Below are 13,327 nucleotides of genomic sequence, written 5' to 3'. Positions count from 1 at the left end.
ATTGTTGATGTCCTGTCAAGCACCTTGACAACTTTAAATGCTTGGGTTTACTGTCCGCTCTTTTTCTTGCCTAATAGTGTTCATAGAGCAGACGTGGGATAAAAAATTTCATCCAGGTTTGTGGAATTGCTAAGGGAAGGAGTGTGTTTTCATGAGGTTATTGCTAAGGCAATTCTTCCCTTCTAGTTCTGTTTTCATCCTCTTCCCCCAGAAGCTATTAATTTATCTCAGTAAACCAAAGGGATAGTGTATGTATGTGTGTGTATATATATATAGAGAGAGAGAGTATATATATAGATGCTGTGTAATAAGTTTTTTCTGAAAAGGTATTATAAGTTTTTAATGATGTGATATTTTCTCTGTTTTTTCTTTTGCAATTTGACTAGCTGGCACTTTGTCATATGTTGGCAGTTTTGACTTTTAGCTTGGTAACCTGCCTTGTTCTTTCTTATTGGGAATTGCTCAGAATAAAATTAATGTGAAATTCTATAAAATCAAAGTTATCACTTCTGTTGTGCATAATAAGTGTGCAAATCAGACTAATAAACCAGTTACATGCCTCTGTCCACTCATTATTCTTGAGCCTGTGTAGTTCTGTACTGCAAATAGCTGCATTAAAATAGAAATCTGAATATATAAAACATTTTACTTGTAGTGATCTGAAAATTGAAAAGAAAGTTAAAAAATAGGTTTTGAGTCTAGAGATATCAGTAGCCATTTAAGTGATGGTCTGGGATTACTCTGTTTTTTTCCCCCAGTGATTAAGAACTGTGCAGCAAAGATTCTTACTGCCTCCCCAATAACTTTACACTGACTCTCTTCCAGTATTGCAAATGCTGAGTACATGCTTGAAGATATCGAACTAGGTATCAGAATCTAATTAACTTATTGCTATTGGATGATTCTTATGATCAGCTTGCTGCAGGAGATGTTTAATGTAATACTTTGTCTATGTCAGCTGTAGCTAATACTGCAGTCATCACCACTGGATTTATTTTTTCTTTCTAATTACAAATCGTTGCAATGAGACAGCCTGCCAGAAAATGAGGATTGGCTTGGTGTGGTAGGTAACACCGCTGTTCTCAAGTCCCAAGACAGCCGTACCTGCTACCTCCCTAAAACTCTTAGCGTTAGTACTTAGAGACTCGCTGCTCAATGAATACAGCAGGATGGCATCCTGCTTTAGGAAGTATCCTTTGGGTTTGGTCATCCTAATTTTGTGATGTCAAGAAACTGACAACGTTGTGGATTGCTTTGTTATTTGCTTGGAAATATTCTCTCGTGGCTTAGTTCTTTCCTCTAGGAAGAGAGCCCTTAAAGTAGACAAGGAACATGGACGTGCTTCTGGCCGTGGAAGACAGTGGGACTGTTGAGGTCCATACTGCTTCTTTGGAGTTCCTTAGTGTCAGCCTGGAAAGAAGCTGACACTGGATTAGGAAAACTGTCTTCATTCTTGCTTTACTCTTTCTTTGCTCAGACTACCAGCTTAGGTATTTGACTGGTTTTAGGCTTTTAACTGAAAAAGTCTTCTATAACTAGAAATGCTTCCATAGCCATCACTTGCTTAAACCAGCCTGTGAGCATACCCATCAATGATACTCTCCGCCAGCTGCAGCTCTCTCTAGTTAGCTCTAATGTCATCAACAGCCTCCCTGGAGGAAGGTGCGTGTTTTCCTTATTATGCTTCTCTAATCTTGGTGAGGGCTGAGGAAATTCAGAGGGACAGGTTTTCCCTGGATAAGACCCCACTGAGAGATACTAAAGAAATGGAGAATGAGTAGCAAGAGAGAGTTCAGCTGGTGTCAGGGTGAGATGTGTTACCATGTTAAGAAGAGAACCTTAGCAGGAGATGAGAAAGTTTCCTGACTGTACAAAGTGCAGGCTGTCTACTTGATACTTGTGGAGAATTATATCCAAGAGCAAACGTGTGGTCAGCAGAGGAAAAGATGAAGGAGTGAGAGTTGTAGGAACCAGCTTTCCAGCAAAAGCCGTGAAAGCATCACAGCTGCTTCTTCCAGAGGGGCAGAAGGGGAGACATGCAAGAGGATTTGTGCTTTACTCCTCTGACAGGAACAAACTAGAGGAATTGAGGTATACCCATCAAGCTTGATGAGTACTCCAGACATCTCTTCATAGAATCACAGCATGATTTGGGTTGAAAGGGACCTTAAAGACCATCTAGTTCCAACCTTCTCGCCATGGGCAAGAACACCTCCACTAGACCAGGTTGCTCAAAGCCCTGAGGAACTTGTGCCAGCATCTCACCACCCTCACAGGGAAGAGCTTCTTCCTGGTATCTGATCTAAGTATCCCCTCTGCCAGTTGAAAGCCATTCCCTGTTGTTCTATCCCTGCGTGTCCTTGTAAAAAGCCCCTCTCCAGCTTTCCTCCTGGCCTTTTTAGATACTGCAACCACTCTAAGTTCTCCCTGGAGCCTTCTTTTCTCCAGGCTGCACAACCCCAGCTTTCTCAGCCTGTCTCTGTAGGAGAGGTGCTCCAGCCCTCAGAGCATCTCTGTGGCCTCCTCTGGACTTGCTCCAACAGGTCCACATCTTTCTTACGCTGAGGGCCCCAGAGCTTGATGCAGCAACGCATGTGGGGTCTCATGAGAGTGGAGTAGATGGCAAGAATCACCTCCTTCAACCTGCTAGTCACACTGCTGGTGATGAAGCCCAGGATTTGGTGGGCTTTCCATATGCTTGGGAGCATGGTTTTCCTGCCCTGTCTAGCATGGTGTTCTCATTCTGAAGCAGAAAAGCTTTTGGCAGGTTCTGCCAAACCTTTTTGGCAGGTTCTGCAGGTTCTGCTGCTGAAACCTTTCTGAGAGCGGTTCGGATTTTACACTTTTTATGAAAGGCTTTTTCATTGACCTTAGGATGTTTCTGTGCACTGTAGTTGTAGGCTACAGTCAAATCACTTTTCTATGGATAAAAAGTTATTTGTTTTCTTTAGTAGCTGTCAGGTTAAAATTATGTTTTCCTCTTTTGCCAGATCTCTGTGCCTTTTTATTTGATTTTTGGATTAGGTTTTTTTTTTTTTTATTTTGTATATGTTATATAATATACATGTTATGCATTTATATGAAACATTATATAGATATTAATATTTTAGTATTTCAGTAAGGGCTGATGTTCAGAGTGGGGTTTCAGGAAAAATTCAGCTCTGTCGAATTTTGCAGCAAGAAACTTACTTTTATGATCACAGCAGTGACCAGAACATTATGTGATTAATTTATCAATAATTGTCCATGGTTACCATAAAAGCTTCCGAATTAGTAAATTCATTAAGACATCATGAGGTCTTATATATGTTTATATATTAACTATTGTCTGAGGCATTTTTCTCATCTGTGGCCATTTCACAAACTCCCAACAACACTTCAGAAAACCTTGCAACAAAGAAGTGAGTTTTAGTAGCCTTTTAAGAGGATGGGTACTTTTTTCCGCAATGACTTTCGGTACATTTGCCGTTAAAGCAGCTTGATAGTATTTCACGTGTCCATTTGGCCTTACTGCTACTTGCAGCAGGTGCTACATGTTTCTGAAATCAGAGCAATGTTTGATGATGTAGTACCGTGGTCCTTAGAAATACCTTAAAAGCAGCCTTCATAAAATCTGTTGAAGCTTTCTGAAAAATTGTTCAATCCTAGGCTAAATGTTTAGAGAATTTTGCTCTCTATGATATTTTTAAAATGATAAAACAGATTCAAATAGTAGGCCATTTTATATAAATATAGACTCAATAATGATCCCATGTGAATTGTATTAAACTCAGTGGGAAACCATCTATTAACCTTAGTAAGAATAGAATTAGAATTCCAGAAACTGAATTCTGCTTCAGGAGTGCTGTGTCAGGGGATTATTAAAATACCATTCTGATGTGAATTACTATCCTGGTATGAATTACCATAAATGATATACCATACAGCAATGAATTGGACAATTAGTAGTACTAGTTAGTAGCAATGTCAGTTTGAAAGAATTGCTTACAGGAAATGCGGTGATGAGTATTCCTCGATGGTGAAGAAGGCAGCCTTCGTGGTACATGCTGGGTAATGAAATTAAATTCCTTTGCTCTGTGTATTAATTTTGAACATTCTCAGTTTTTCCAGTTTCAGGGGGGATACTTGCTGTAGTACACTTGCCTAGGCTTTTCTGCAACGTGACAAAATTCAACACTTTGTAAGGCGCTGCAGAGATACTAGGTAATGAAATCTGTGTGTAAGATAACTTTAGTTATCATATTATTGGGATATTAATACCCATAGAGGGATGAGAGAAGCAAAGAATATGGGAAGTGTGAGTGGTACAGTGATGAATTTGGTCACACCAGTGCATAAGCAAAAGGTAAAGCTCAACATGTTAAAACTGTGGGTACTGCATTCAGTAGGGGTTAATGCTAGTCTCTGACTAGCTTTATTTCCCCCTTAAAAAGCTTTTTTTCCCAGCTTCTCTAAGAATGTTCAGTTATCTTACACCGGAGCAGTAACGACAAAAAAAGCTTTTATATGTGATATGTTCGTGTACCTGTGTGGGGCGATTCCTTTCTATACAAACTTCCATGGACAACATAATATTTCAGATTTAGGAGAAAACAGGTTCCTCTGCCTCCACCATTGATTATAGCCCGAGTGCAGACCAGAAGAAAGTTGATGCAAAGAGTCTGTTCTGGGCACCAGTCACTGAGTTTTCCTCCTGTCAGCTACCATGGCAGCATTTGGCCTGTGTGAGGGTTGAGAATAATCGAGATTTGCCAGTTACGGAAAATGGTGCCAACAAGTTTTGAATAAGAAATAACACAGTTAGAAGTTTGTTGTTTTCTTTTTGGATGACTTAATTTTAAGCAATGGTGTAATGTCACTTTTAGAAGAAAGACACTTTCTTATGTGATGATGCAGTATCATGAAGCAGAAATATAAACTGTTAGTGTGTGTGCTGCATTAAACTTCTTCCCTAATGAGTTTGAAGCTCGGGATATTAAAGTCCAGGTATCCTTCTCTTCTGCTCCTTATGCTGTTGGTATACTTATTCCAGTATCTGTACGGTGCTTCAGCTGCTTGCACCCTGTTCTCAGAGGAATGGAATAATTTACAGTCTTGGTGTCAACACAGATACGTTTAATACAAAATAATTTGAATCAGAATATAAAAATGGATACATTCTGATGGGTTGAGTTAGTTCTTGCGTAAGAAAGAAGTGTTCTAGCACTAGAACGATGGGGAAGCACTCAAACAGCCAGAGAGTCAGCAGGGAACCTGAGCAGGACAGAGTGGTTGAGCCGTGTATTTGTGCCTTGTCCATGTCTATTTACATTGGTTTAAAGAGAATGCCTATAACACTTGTTATTCGCCTTTAGGCAATTTGTAAATATGGTTTGGAGACTCTGCTTCTGCAGGTTGTATCCATTGCAAAATACGGGAGAGGTTAAAAGTCATAATCCAGGACTACTGACCACACACAGCTTTTGAAATAGCACTGTGTTTCAGGTAGAGACAACTACAGAAAGAAATTCAGTTATTGGCTAGTTTACAGTAGTAATGACTACATTTTTTTACTGATTCATTTTTTTGCACATTCAACATTTGTTTAGGAAGGAAAAGAGAAGAAAGACAAATTGGTATTACACAGAACAAAAATTATTTATCATCTCAGTTCTCATCAGTTTTGCAGTTATCTCTATATTAAATTAAAGATCGGTGAAGGAGAAAAGTAGATTACATTTTCATTGTGAGATAGAAAATAGAAATGCATGTACAACAGGTATGCAAAGTAGCTAATGGAAATAAGTAAGATTTTTAAAAGGCTGTGTGTTACAGATAAGTGAAAGTAATTTTTAAATTATTCATTAATTTCTTAATTCAAAGATGTTTTCACAAAACCAAAATAAATTGCAATGCATGATTATTTGAGAGAACCTTTAGTTTCCTTGCCTTACAGGTCCAAATCTTGAGTATTAACTTGATCAAAATATCAAGAACAAGGAAGCGGAAAACATATTACTCTTTAATGTACGAAATACAGGCAAAGGCTTGCCATAGCAACTGGCAGTTAGGTGAGATGGGTGCTGTGGTACATGGGCCTGCACTGTGCTTACCTCTTTATTACACAGGATTGCACATGGGAAGGATTTTCTTAGTAGTTGAAAACTGATCTATTTGTCAATTTGATTGTTTTTGTTCCATTTTCAAATTGCTGGGTGAAGATTGCATGTGTGCTGTTTCTGAATAGCAGCATGCGCCTTTCCTGTCAAAACCAAGGCTTTTTATAAAATAAAAGTCTTTTCATGGGTGTAAGATACATTATTAGTACTTGTCACTTTCTTTATGAAAGTATCAGGTACATGGGATTTATAGGATTGAGACTATTGACTAAATTGATGTCTCTGATTTTCTCGTCTTGCAAATTAAAACTGTTTCTTTTTTTTTCTCCTGTAAGTGGAGGCAAAAAAGTAGCTGGTGTCCCTTCTTGCATCTTCTCCACTCAAAGCTACATACGCTCAAATGACACCGTTGCCAAATCTGTGAAAAGTGTTAGTATCTTGGCCTTACAGCTATATATCATGCACATAAAACAAATATGTTAGTATGTTAGCCTTATAGCTATATATCACATAAGGAAAACAAATGTGTTAGTATGTTCACCTTATAGCTAATTTTTAAATTGGCTTTTCTTGAAGACCTGCCTGTTGTTACTGTATTTCACAGAAATACAAATTTTTTAACTTTAATATTTTTCACTTGGTATATTGTGTTGTTAGGCAGTTAAAATGCATTTTTTAAGTTATATTAATATGGCCAACTTGTTGTCATACAAAAGAAACAAAAGAAGAGTACACTTGGAAAAGGCCATATGTTCATGCAAAGGTAGTCTTGGAAGGTAGGATATTTGCTTCTTTTTTTCTTATGCCATCTGTTATGTTTTAACTTCATTTTCTCCAGATACCATGTCAGATAAATATTCAGATAATAGATCTGAATTCAAATCAGGAATAAGGAAGCAAGATTATTATTTCCAACGAAATGGTCATGGTTTAACCCCAGCTGGCAACTGAGCCCCATGCAGCTGCTCGCTCACTCTTCCCTGGTGGCATGGGGAGAGAATCAGAAGGGTAAAAAGGAGAAAACTCATGGGTTCAGATAAAGACTTCAATAAGAAAAGCAAAAGCTGCACATGCACGCAAAGCAAACCAAGGAATTCGTTCACCCCTTCCCACAGTCAGGCAGGTGCTCAACCATCTCCAGGAGATCAGGGCTATATCGCGTGTAACGGCGACTTGGGAAGACAAATGCCATCACTCCAAACAAATCTCTTCTTTCTTTTTTCAGCTTTGCATGCTGAGCATATGGTCATATGCTCATGGTCTGGAATATTTCCTGGGTTAGTCAGGGTCAGCTCTGGTAGCTGTATCTTCCCCCAACCCCTTGTGGTCCCCCAGTCTCCTTGCTGGTGGTGTGAGGAGCAGAAAAGGCCTTGGCTCTGTGTATGCACTGCGCAGCAATAACTAAAAATCCCTGTATTATCAGCAGTGTTTCCAGCACAAATCCAGAACATAGCCCATACCAGCTACTATGAAGAAGACTCTGCCCTAGCCAAAACCAGCACAAGCTTTATCATTATGTTAGTCAGGTACTTAAACCAGGCTTTTTTAGACATGCCTAGCTGCTCTTTGATGTTATAACAGTTAAAATTCAGAATTAGGATCATACTGTGTAGACTGTGTAGACAGCTAAATATTACTTTTACTTAAACAATGCAATATACTAAATTCCTCATATGAAAACAGGAGATGGAAAGATATTTGCAATACTACAATGCTCTGAAATAAAATAAGCAAGCAAGCATATTGAATTTCCCCAAGCTGTTTGGACTGGCATGAGCTAAATTCACTGCTGCTCTTTCCACTTGGAGTTACTCGTTTATGTGTATGTGCCACTTCTTCCTAAGCATCTAGGCCAGCACAAGCATTCTTCCAGCCACAGAGATTAGGGAACTGATCTAGGTTAAGACTAATCCAGTAGATATACACAAATCTGCTCCCTTATCTGATCCACTGGTCAACACCCAGTGGATGGTTGTTGGTTGCTGCGGAGGAGGAAGAGTGGCATTGACCAGCAGCACCTGGCCTGGAGCAGGAGGAGCCTTTAAGTAGAGCATTGAGCATTTCCTCTAACATGATGAGTAAGGGGCTACACCTTGGGGATTGCTCATTGAGAATAGTCCCAAGTTCCAGGAAAATTGAAGAAGTATGGAAAAAAATATGGTGTTCCCATAGTTTCCAGGCTTTCTGCTGAGGTGCTAGCAAAGCCCTGATTTAAGCAGGACTTCTGGATTGATTTAGGTTCCAGGTCTGCTTTGGGAAACCTAAAAATCCTGTGATCCCTGTAGACAGTCCAAGTGTAATCATGCAAAGATATTTTCACCAATTGTTCATGCTGCTTATAAGAGTAAAATTAAATACAAGGCTCTGGTTAGGCTGAGTTCATGATTCTCCATCACATGTTCAAGCTACAGTATTAGCTGTAGTTATGTTTTGTATTATGGGAAAAACCTACAATGCATTTTAGGGAAAAATGCCTGCAAGTCTAAAATCTACTTTCAGTGGTATCTAAGATACTTTGGCGTTTTATGCTAATTTATATATATGAATATGTGTATGAGTGTATATGTAGAGAAAGGTGTGTATAGAAACTAGGTATCAATAAGCAAAACTGGGCATCTTTTTTATAATTTTGGTTCTCTGAAGTTTTACGGTAGATATTTTCAAGATTATCTCTTTTTAAAAGTCTTTTTATCCATTCTCCAGCTGTGTGGGTTCTATTCCTATAGCCTTAAATTCTGTAGAAGGGTGAAGCAGTGGAGGGATATGGCCATTGCCCTTGTACGGCAGGGTTTTCTTCTGATCTTGTGTTTATGGTCAATGAAGAGCGAGAGATTCTTCTAGAGGACAGTTCAGAATACAACTGTATGTAGAATCAGATTAGATTATTTTAAATCATGCTTTGGACTCTGCCTTTCTTCTCTGACTGCTGAGAGCACCTAAGTAAACTCATCACTTTTGTTCAATGTTTGCTTTTCTGAAAGCACCCATAATTTTGGTGTAGCGAAGCAGTCTCATAGGGAAGCCATGGAGTCTATGAGAAGTGCAGGTATCAATAGCTTGTCTTTTTGCAAATCTTATTTTAGATTTATTTCATTGCAGGAAGAAGAGGCTTTATCACAACCAAACAGGCAAAGAAGCATACAGACTTGAGGAAACAGCACTTCTCTAATTCTTTCCAAAAGTTCAGAGATTCACCAAAATTTGGTGGGTTACCTCCACCGGTCTTCCTGATTTGAGGTAGGTGAATTCTCTCTTTACCACTCTTTTTCTTCATGTCACATATATACGGATAGTAAACACATATATGAACAGTAAACACAGTGATTTCAGATCAGATGTTTTAATTTTTTTTTTCTATTTTCTTTGATGGGTTGAGAAATAATGGACTTTTATTAGACTGGTGTTGCAGGCAGCATTGTGTATCTGATGGTAACGTAGTGCCACCACTAGAAATTAATGATACCATGTTCATTGTTAGTATTATGGATGACAGTGGAATTAGTAAATATAAATTTGTGTTACTTTTGCCCTTAGAAAAATTAAAATAGCAATTATTAGAACTAAAATCAGACAAAATCAGAACAGATCCTTGTAAATGGGTCCCAAAGCTTTTGCTTTTTTTTTTCCAGCATGAAGCCTATGGCTCTGAGTTGGTATTAACTCTTTTGGAAGAGTGTTTTTCAGTTATGCCACTGAGTAAAAGGGAGAATAACCTGAGAAGAGGCCAGTAATAAAGTTGATTGGGTTAGAAAAAATAAAACCTACCTGAGTTAAAAAAGGGACTGGTGAGCTGCCATTCTCTTCTGTACTCATTTGTGACAGTGCGCAATTGAAAAGTTGTTGTGTTTGTTTCTCTTTGTGGAAGATCACTTTTTTCTGTTTGTTTGTTGGGGGTTTTGGTTTGTTTTTTTGGTTGTGTTTTTGGTTTTTGTATTTTATTTCTTTGGTTGGTTGGTTTTGTGGGGCTTTTTTTTCTTCTGGAAAGTAGAGTATATTTAATTTTAGCTATATCAAATACCATAGTTGGAAGAATATTGTGTGTATTTTAAGAGGTTCGATGAGGACAGGACTTTTTTAATCTGTTAGCACAGACTTGTTATGTAAATAGGAAACTCACAAAGAGAACGAGACAGCACATGCATTGAAAAAACAGATGTCTCTTCCCCAGAAATACATTTACCATTACATTCCTGCAACTTGCTGAGAACTCTCTGGGAAGTTTATTGTTACGAATATGTATGCAATCAAAAGATAAATGTATTGCAGTCACTGTGTAAGCCCTGTGCACTTTCTGAAGGATAAAGTGGTCTTGTCACAAATGATGCAGCGCTGTTGAATTACAGCTAGAACAGTCTGTGACTATCACCTTCGTACGTTAGAGCAGACTTCCAAAGTATGAGTATGTTTTTTCAATGTAAAGTGTCTGGTTTTTAGTTGAAGAAAAACAAAACAAGCATTTGACACTGTCCCACACGACATCGTTGTCTCTAAATTGGAGAGACATCAATTTGGTAGAGGGACCACTCAGTGGATAAAGAACTGGCTGTATGGCTGCACATAAAGAGTTGTGGTCAATGGCTCAATGTCCAGCTGGAGACCAGTAACGAGTGGTATCCCTCAGGGATCGGTGTTGGGACCGGTCTTGTTCAACGTCTTTGTTGGTGACATGGACAGTGGGACTGAGTGCACCCTCAGCAAGTTTGCCGATGACACCAAGCTGTGTGGTTCTGTTGATAACGCTGGAGGGAAGAGATGCCATCCAGAGGTACCTTGACACATGTGTGAGTTGAGCCAATGCCAACCTTATGAAGTTTAACCATGCCAAGTGCAAGGTCCTACACCTAGGTGGGAGCAATCCCAGGCACAGCTACAGGGTGAGCAGAGAAGAGATTCAGAGCAGCCCTGCGGAGAAGGAGCGTGACCAGCAGGTTGAAGGAGGTGATCCTGCCCCTCTACTCTGCTCTCATGAGACCTCACCTGGAGTATTGTGTGCAGTTCTGGTGTCCTCAACATAAAAAGGACATGGAACTGCTGGAACAAGTCCAGAGGAGGGCCACGAGGATGATCAGGGGACTGGAGCACCTCCCGTATGAAGACAGGCTGAGGAAGTTGGGGCTGTTGGGTTAAAAACAATAGAAAGGGCTTCTTCAAATACATAGCAAATAAAACTAACACAAGAGGCAATATAGGCCCACTGCTGAACGAAGTGGGTACCCTGGAGACAGAGGATATAAAGAAGGCAGAGGTGCTGAATGCCTTCTTTGCCTCTGTCTTTACTCCTGCAGACTCTCCCCGAGGGCCCCGGATTTCTATAGCCCCAGAAGGAGTCAGGACAAAGGAGGAGTTTGCTTTGGTAGATGAGGATTGGGTTAGGGATCAGCTATGCAATCTGGACATCTGTAAATCGATGGGTCCGGATGGAATGCACCCACGGGTGCTGAGGGAGCTGGCGGAGGTCATTGCTAGGCCACTTTCCATCATCTTTGGTAAGTCGTGGGAAACGGGCGAGGTGCCTGAGGATTGGCGGATGGCAAAGGTCACACCAATCTATAAGAAGGGCAAGAAGGAGGACCCGGGTAATTATAGACCGGTCAGCCTTACCTCCATCCCTGGAAAGGTGATGGAACAACTTATTCTTGACTCCATCACTAGGCATATCAAGGATGAGGGGGTCATTAAGAACAGCCAACATGGTTTTATGAGGGGGAAGTCATGTATGACCAACCTTATAGCCTTCTATGAGGAAGTGACTAGGTGGAGGGATGATGGTAGAGCGGTAGATGTAGTTTTTCTTGATTTCAGTAAGGCATTTGATACTGTCTCCCACAGCATCCTCATAGATAAGCTAAGGAAGTGTGGGCTTGACGATCAAGTAGTGAGGTGGATCGAGAACTGGTTGAAAGGAAGAAGGCAGAGAGTTGTGGTCAATGGCGCAGAATCTAGCTGGAGGTCTGTGACTAGTGGAGTTCCTCAGGGGTCGGTGCTGGGACCGGTGCTGTTTAATATTTTCATCAATGACCTGGATGAGGGAACTGAGTGCACCCTCAGCAAGTTTGCTGATGACACAAAACTGGGAGGAGTGGCTGACACACCAGAGGACTGTGCTGCCATTCAGCGAGACCTGGACAGGCTGGAGAGTTGGGCGGGGAGAAACTTGATGAAATTTAACAAGGGCAAGTGTAGAGTCTTGCATCTGGGGAAGAACAACCCCATGTACCAGTACAGGTTGGGGGTTGACCTGCTGGAAAGTAGTGAAGGGGAAAGGGACCTGGGGGTCCTGGTGGATAGGAGGATGACCATGAGCCAGCAATGTGCTCTTGTGGCCAAGAAGGCAAATGGCATCTTAGGGTGCATTAGAAAGGGAGTGGTTAGTAGGTCAAGAGAGGTTCTCCTCCCCCTCTACTCAGCCTTGGTGAGGCCGCATCTGGAATATTGTGTCCAGTTCTGGGCCCCTCAATTCAAGAAGGACAGGGAATTGCTTGAAGGAGTCCAGCGCAGAGCCACAAAGATGATTAAGGGAGTGGAACATCTCCCTTATGAGGAGAGGCTGAGGGAGCTGGGTCTCTTTAGCTTGGAGAAGAGGAGACTGAGGGGTGACCTCATCAATGTTTACAAATATGTAAAGGGTAGGTGTCAGGATGATGGAGCTAGGCTTTTTTCAGTGATATCCAGTGATAGGACAAGGGGCAATGGGTGTAAACTGGAGCATAGGAAGTTCCACGTTAACATCAGGAAGAACTTCTTTACTGTAAGAGTGACAGAGCACTGGAACAGGTTGCCCAGGGGGGTTGTGGAGTCTCCTACACTGGAGATATTCAAGGCCCGCCTGGACAAGTTCCTGTGTGATGTACTGTAGGTTACCCTGCTCTTGCAGGGGGGTTGGACTAGATGATCTTTTTAGGTCCCTTCCAACCCTTGGGATTCTGTGATTCTGTGATTCTGTTCAGCCTGGAGAAGAGAAGGCTGCGTGGAGACCTCATAGCAGCCTCCCAGTAACTGAAGGGGGCCTACAAGGATGCTGGGGAGGGACTCTTCATTAGGGACTGTAGTGATAAGACAAGGGGTAATGGGTTCAAATTTAAACAGGGGAAGTTTAGATTGGATATAAGGAGGAAGTTCTTTACTGTGAGGGTGGTGAGGCACTGGAATGGGTTGCCCAGGGAAGTTGTGAATGCTCCATCCCTGGTGGTGTTCAAGTCCAGGTTGGACAGGGCCTTGGATGGGCATGG

At 40.9% G+C, this 13,327-nt stretch overlaps 1 protein-coding gene across 7 annotated transcripts in view; it reads left to right on the top strand.

Annotated features, from left to right (window-relative positions):
* Window positions 1-13,327, top strand: part of MBD5 (methyl-CpG binding domain protein 5) — a 159,653-nt gene that overhangs the window by 75,681 nt on the left and 70,645 nt on the right. For all 7 annotated transcript variants that reach the window (XM_065671240.1, XM_065671239.1, XM_065671243.1 and 4 more), the window contains exon 3: window positions 9,198-9,335. The gene's annotated coding sequence lies outside the window, so the exon portion shown is untranslated. The remainder of the gene's footprint in view (window positions 1-9,197; window positions 9,336-13,327) is intronic.

Source organism: Lathamus discolor, chromosome 3, assembly GCF_037157495.1.
Source record: "Lathamus discolor isolate bLatDis1 chromosome 3, bLatDis1.hap1, whole genome shotgun sequence".
Classification (NCBI taxonomy): domain Eukaryota; kingdom Metazoa; phylum Chordata; class Aves; order Psittaciformes; family Psittacidae; genus Lathamus; species Lathamus discolor.
The sequence above is the reverse complement of the archived record's forward strand: the minus strand, read 5'-3'. Positions and strand labels throughout refer to the sequence as shown.